Source organism: Silurus aristotelis (genome assembly GCF_946808225.1).
Source record: "Silurus aristotelis genome assembly, chromosome: 26".
NCBI classification, from domain to species: Eukaryota; Metazoa; Chordata; class Actinopteri; order Siluriformes; family Siluridae; genus Silurus; species Silurus aristotelis.
Window position 1 is genome coordinate 931,298 of NC_139599.1, and position 7,500 is coordinate 938,797.

At 36.9% G+C, this 7,500-nt stretch overlaps 1 protein-coding gene across 5 annotated transcripts in view; it reads left to right on the forward strand.

Annotated features, from left to right (window-relative positions):
• The window catches only part of zbtb20 (zinc finger and BTB domain containing 20), a 58,323-nt gene that overhangs the window by 7,167 nt on the left and 43,656 nt on the right, over positions 1-7,500 (forward strand). Inside the window, exon 1 of one of the 5 annotated variants that reach the window (XM_083531286.1) lies at positions 7,411-7,500. This exon is cut by the window's right edge and continues 901 nt beyond it. The exons of the other annotated variants lie outside the window; for them this stretch is intronic. The gene's annotated coding sequence lies outside the window, so the exon portion shown is untranslated. Of the gene's footprint in view, positions 1-7,410 lie in introns of those variants that run through there. 5 annotated transcript variants of the gene reach the window in all.

Consider the following 7,500-nt stretch of genomic DNA (forward strand, 5'->3'; position numbering starts at 1 on the left):
CATGTATGTAGTAATGTAGTAATACCTGTATGTAATAATACGTGTATGTAGGCATGTAATAATACATGTATGTAGTAATGTAGTAATACCTGTATGTAATAATACGTGTATGTAGGCATGTAATAATACATGTATGTAGTAATGTAGTAATACGTGTATGTAGTAATACGCGTATGTAGGCATGTAATAATACATGTATGTAGTAATGTAGTAATACGTGTATGTAGTAATACGCGTATGTAGGCATGTAGTAATACGTGTATGTAGGTATGCATATGTATAATGAGTAGCGTGTGAATATAGTAACGTGTGTATGTGTGTATGTGTGTATGTAGTAATGTGTGTGTGTGTGTGTGTATGTAGTAACGTGTGTATGTATGTAGTAACGTGTGTATGTGTGTATGTAGTAACGTTTGTATGTGTGTATGTAGTAACGTGTGTATGTGTGTATGTAGTAACGTGTGTATGTGTATGTAGTAACGTGTGTATGTGTATGTAGTAACGTGTGTATGTAGTAATGTGTGTATGTAGTAACGTGTGTATGTGTATGTAGTAACGTGTGTATGTGTGTATGTAGTAACGTGTGTATGTGTATGTAGTAACGTGTGTATGTGTGTATGTAGTAACGTGTGTATGTAGTAATGTGTGTATGTAGTAACGTGTGTATGTGTGTATGTAGTAACGTGTGTATGTGTGTATGTAGTAACGTGTGTATGTGTGTATGTAGTAACGTGTGTATGTAGTAATGTGTGTATGTAGTAACGTGTATGTGTGTATGTAGTAACGTGTGTATGTAGTAATGTGTGTATGTAGTAACATGTGTATGTGTATGTAGTAACGTGTGTATGTGTGTATGTAGTAACGTGTGTATGTGTATGTAGTGTATTTGTGTATGTAGTAACGTGTGTATGTGTGTATGTAGTAACGTGTGTATGTAGTAACGTTTGTATGTGTGTATGTAGTAACGTGTGTATGTGTGTATGTAGTAACGTGTGTATGTGTATGTAGTAACGTGTGTATGTGTATGTAGTAACGTGTGTATGTAGTAATGTGTGTATGTAGTAAAGTGTGTATGTGTATGTAGTAACGTGTGTATGTGTGTATGTAGTAACGTGTGTATGTGTATGTAGTAACGTGTGTATGTGTGTATGTAGTAACGTGTGTATGTGTGTATGTAGTAACGTGTGTATGTGTATGTAGTAACGTGTGTATGTGTGTATGTAGTAACGTGTGTATGTGTGTATGTAGTAACGTGTGTATGTAGTGTATGTGTGTATGTAGTAATGTGTATGTGTGTATGTAGTAATGTGTGTATGTAGTAACGTGTGTATGTGTATGTAGTAACGTGTGTATGTGTGTATGTAGTAACGTGTGTATGTGTGTATGTAGTAACGTGTGTATGTGTGTATGTAGTAACGTGTGTATGTAGTAATGTGTGTATGTAGTAACGTGTATGTGTATGTAGTAACGTGTGTGTGTGTATGTAGTAACGTGTGTATGTGTATGTAGTGTATTTGTGTATGTAGTAACGTGTGTATGTGTGTATGTAGTAACGTGTGTATGTGTATGTAGTGTATTTGTGTATGTAGTAACGTGTGTATGTAGTAACGTGTGTATGTGTGTATGTAGTAACGTGTGTATGTGTATGTAGTAACGTGTGTATGTGTGTATGTAGTGTATTTGTGTATATAGTAACGTGTGTATGTAGTAACGTGTGTATGTGTGTATGTAGTAACGTGTGTTTGTGTGTATGTAGTAAAGTGTGTATGTGTATGTAGTGTATTTGTGTATGTAGTAACGTGTGTATGTGTGTATGTGTGTATGTAGTAACGTGTGTATGTGTGTATGTAGTAACGTGTGTATGTGTGTATGTAGTAACGTGTGTGTGTATGTAGTGTATTTGTGTATGTAGTAACATGTGTATGTGTATGTAGTAACGTGTGTATGTGTGTGTGTAGTAACGTGTGTATGTGTATGTAGTGTATTTGTGTATGTAGTAACGTGTGTATGTGTGTATGTAGTAACGTGTGTATGTAGTAATGTGTGTATGTGTATGTAGTAACGTGTGTATGTGTGTATGTAGTGTATTTGTGTACATAGTAACGTGTGTATGTGTGTATGTAGTGTATTTGTGTATATAGTAACGTGTGTATGTGTATGTAGTGTATTTGTGTATGTAGTAACGTGTGTATGTGTGTATGTAGTAACGTGTGTATGTGTATGTAGTGTATTTGTGTATGTAGTAACGTGTGTATGTGTATGTAGTGTATTTGTGTATGTAGTAACGTGTGTATGTAGTAACGTGTGTATGTGTGTATGTAGTAACGTGTGTATGTGTATGTAGTGTATTTGTGTATGTAGTAACGTGTGTATGTAGTAATGTGTGTATGTAGTGTATGTGTGTATGTAGTAATGTGTGTATGTGTGTGTGTGTGTAGTAACGTGTGTATTTAGTAATGTGAGTAGTAATGTGTAGTAATTTCCACGCTCGCTCTCTCTCTCTCTCTCTCTCTCTCTCTCTCTCTCTCTCTCTCTCTCTCTCTCTCTCTCTCTTTGTATTTGTGTGTAGTTGTGTGTGTATATAGAACTTCTGTAGGTAATGTGTGTGTGTGTGTGTGTGTGTGTGTGTGTGTGTGTGTGTGTGTGTGTGTGTGTAGTAATGCGTATGAGTAGTACATGTATTTGGTAACTTGTGTATGCAGTAAGGTGTTGATTTGTGTATGAGTAGTGACTCTACTGTACGTATATAAATATATATATATAGTAACTTGTGTGTGTAATCAGGTGTGTATGTAGTGATGTGAGTAGTAATGTTTGACTGGTATTTTGTATATATATTTTTATAAATATATATATATATAGTAACTTGTGTGTGTAATCAGGTGTGTATGTAGTGATGTGAGTAGTAATGTTTGACTGGTATTTTGTATATATATTTTTATAAATATATATATATATATATATATATATATATGGTCTATCATACCCAGGCGCGCGGTGGCAGAGGGGGCGTGGAAGAGCTTTAGATTATAGAGCGTATCCGGCGACGTGATAAAAAGCAGAGAGACAACGAGCTAAAATCGGGCATTCCGCAAGAATGGAGACGTGGTATGGAATTAAAAATGGCGTACGACAATTACAATATATATTTTTTATTCATCGTTCCTCAGGACCTGCCTGTGTATACTGTGTATACTGTATATGTGCTTATGTGTAATCAGTCAGTGCTATTTACCGCTAATGTACACGCTTATAAACCGCCTCTGTAGACCCCCTCTAAAACTTATTTTTCTCTACACCAGTACCAAGGTCAGTGCTTGATAGCAGTATTAATATCAGCTATTTATATACGTACGCTGATATATGGCTTAATGATTACTGCGCTATTCACACAGGTCACACTAATATTCTTTATACGAGACAAAAAAGGCAAAAAAAATTCTCTTTTTCAAACAAGTTCTCATTAAAACGATGAATATGCCGAGCTCTGTACAGACTCATCTCAATACACGTTCTATCTTTATACAGTCATTTATCAAATTAAACCGTACGCCTGTTTATGTGTGTGTGTGTGTGTGTGTGTGTGTGTGTGTGTGTGTGTGTGTGTGTGTAATAGTTCTAACAGGTCTAATAGGAAAATCAGGAAAGTTAACCGTAAAGATTCTCGACATCGCTGATTTTGAAGCAGGATGTTAATTTAGAAACGTGTAACGACGTGAAAGTCGGCGTGTCAGAGTGCGCAAGGCTGAAATCGAAATTTCCCAGGAATTCGTCCGATGTCGGGATTTCATCAGTCGAAAAATGAAAAAGGGTTTGTTGTTCGTTTCTCTCAAACGATTATTGATGAATTGTTCGCATGCTTGAATGAGAATCGCGTGCGAACGCATGAGTGACATTTGGATCTCCAAAAAAAGACTTTTCAGGACTTTATGATGTTTACTGGAAAAAGTAGGCGAAGATTATTCCTCAAATTCTCATATATTAACAAAATATCATTTCCTTGAAACCAGGATATTAAAACTGTTATTAAAAGCATTGCATTAAAAAAAGGCTATTTAAATGGAAATGTAAGAAATAGTAATGGATGAGTATCAACTTTCATACTGATGAGGTGTGTGTGTGTGTGTGTGTGTGTGTGTGTGTGTGTGTGTGTGTGTGTGTGTGTGTGTGTCATACATGGAAGAAGAATTTGTGAAGAGGTTTAGTGTGTATGTTCACGCAACATGAAGATCTACATAAAACAGATGGTTTTATTTCTTGTAGGAAGCCGCAGGTACGAGCTCCTACCTGGGAGGAAACTGTGACCCTCTTACGCTTTACTGAACCCCGTTTTCACCTCAAATTCAGAAAAAAGTTTGTTCCAGTTTTGTTCATTTTTTTGTTCATTGTTCATTTCCTGTCACACTCGCTGTTAGCTAACAGTCACGAAGAGTGAAAGTGCAGCAATGCCTCCTCTTTTCAAGTGTAAGATGTTTGGAGGAAAGCGCTATCTGCCCTCTTCCACATACATGAGTGGACAAGCCCTGATGATTGGCTAGTGTCAGGGCTTGATTGGCACAAGTGAGAGGCTTAAGCCCCTCCCACAAAAAGAGATGTTTATGCTTTCTCTGACTTTCGTCTGTTTCCTTAAATATACAAACTCAAGAACAGATCCAATCATCGAGACACTTTAGAAAGAAAGATCTCTCGCTTCAACCGACTCTGTGGTGTTCTCATGGCTCCACTTCGTCTTGAGTTTGGCGTTGAGTCCATCATCTGTGTATTGGGTAAAGGGCTGGATCTCGTCACGTTTTTCACACTCGACTACCAGGTGTCTGTAAGCGCTTTTTGGGATTTTATTCTCCGATGAGGACATGAGTTCTCCTCAGAGTCCGCTTCCTCTCCAGGTCTTCATGACCACCGTCTTTTTCCATCATTCGGATTTATAAATATTTAACATTTAACCAGGGCAGGGATTCGGCTGAATTATATATTTAGTGAGATTACGGCATGATAAAGTTTCTGTCAATATCACGCGATAAATCTTACAACACCATAAACATATACTGTATAACAGCCGGAGTGTGTATGGTGTATTTCTGTCTAAATCACTGCGCATCAGAGCGAATTTATAGAAATAAACAGATAATAATACACAGAGAGGAGTTTAAGCTCTTCAGTCCACGCTCAACAGTATATATATTTTTTTACCAATGTACAAAAAAAAAAAAAGCACCCGTGCTGTAACCTGTAGAGAACCGGTATTATTTCACGCGTTTATAAGTATAACCTCGCTCACATTCACACGTCTAACCTCAATCGGCGTAGCCTTGATGTTCCTCTCCGCGGCTCACACTAGCAGGTGCCCATCATTGTTCAGACGCAAAGTATTATTCAGAAATGATGTAATTGCTCGAACCTGAAATGGACGAGAAAACCCTTGTATTACTGCACACATACACACGCATGCACACGCATGCACACACACGCACACGTGCACTTAATGACTACAAACGCTTGTACACGAAGAGGAAGTTTGTCCCGAGAAACGCAGCACACAAAAGCTTGTACTGTTTAGAGGATGAAAAAAATACTGTCTGTTTGTCTGTCTGTCTGTCTGTCTGTCTGTCTGTCTGTCTGTCTAGCGCGTTGTCTGTCTGTCTGTCTGTCTGTCTGTCTGTCTGTCTGTCTGTCTGTCTGTCAAGCTATTTGTATATATGTTTGTCTGTCTGTCTGTCTGTCTAGCTATTTGTATATATGTCTGTCTGTCTGTCTGTCTGTCTGTCTGTCTGTCTGTCTAGCTATTTGTATATATGTTTGTCTGTCTGTCTGTAGCTATTTGTATATATGTCTGTCTGTCTGTCTGTTTGTCTGTCTGTCTAGCTATTTGTATATATGTTTGTCTGTCTGTCTGTCTGTCTGTCTAGCTATTTGTATATATTTCTGTCTGCCTATCTAGCTCTTTCTCTGTCTGTCTGTTTAGCTATTTGTATATATGTTTGTCTATGTGTCTGCCTGCCTGCCTGTCTGTCTGTCTGTCTGTCTGTCTGTCTGTCTGTCTGTCTGTCTGTCTATCTACCAGTCTATCTACGCAAAACGAAAACGCTGAACCGAACCATGTCTCGCATTAACAAACAAATGATCTGGAGCCGTTAACGGAAAATAACTTTATTGTAAAATAAAATCATATTGACCCGCCCCGGGCTGCAGACATTACAAAGTGTGTGTGTGTGTGTGTGTGTGTGTGTGTGTGTGTGTGTGTGTGTGTGTGTGTGAGAGAGAGAGAGGATCCTGGAATACTTTAAAGCTCGTTACAGAATGACCTTCACTGCTCTAATTGAAAGTCAAGGCCGAATTTGTGTCGGAGTAGTCGTGTGATGGTGATGATGATGATGATGATGATGGTAAAGCCTTCATGTGCCCCCACCCCCAACCCCTGAGCTCGGAAATATTCATCTTCTACATCTTTTCACCAACTTCACTAGGAACCAAATATTCCATAAAAAATATTTTTATTAGTTGTTTTTTTTTATGTTTTTAAGTAGAAAATTAAGTTCAAATCATTTAAAAGGGTCGATTTTAAATCTTATAAATGTTCCCGATGTTCTTGTTGGATTCACGTGAATCACATTCTGTGGAGCTTCTATAGAAAGGGGGAGGGGCCAATTATAAGTTGGGGTTTGTGTTTTTTATCCACGTCCAAGTGATCGCATCAGACGTGTAACTTGGAAACGTTCCTCGTTCACACTGTTCACACACACTTTTGTCTATAATTGTATTTACCTTTCAGGTTTACGTTTTGTTCGTCACGTATGCAACTGTACACAGTGCAACCAAAAAACCCTTTCATCAGCCGCCCCGATGTAAAAGTGTAATAAAAACACAATAAAATAAATAAAAAGAATCGAAATAGGGAAAAAATATAAATGTACAAATGGGATACACGAAAACAAAATAAATGTAAATAAAATCAATAAAAAAAATAAAAAAAAGAATAAAAAATGTAAAACTGAATCAATTGAAATTAAATGAATGAAATGTGAAAACAGAAAAGAAATGTAGAATTAGTATAAATGAAAGAAATGGATAAACAAAAATACAAACGAAAGCAAATGTAAAAAACAGAAATAATATAAAAAATAATTTAAATAAATAGAATTGAATAGTGTTTTAATGGAATGTGAATAATTTCTGCTATTTCTACTGAGTGTAAAATGTTTAGAGATGTTTTCTTTTATTTGTATAATTTTTGACTCGGAGTGTAAACTAAAAGAACAGAACAGAAACTGGCTGGTTTGTGTGTGAACTCGTCCTCGTGATTACAGTAAGAGACCGTAAGTTTTTAGACAGAGAATATTTGAGTTCAACACAAAAAAACAGGGCATATCTATTAATAATAATAAATAAAATTAAATAATAATAATAAAAAGTTTAAACTCTGGTAGAAATGCTGATGACCTGCTACGACCCGAACATGACCAAACACTGTGTGTGTGTGTGTGTGTGTGTGTGTGTGTGTGT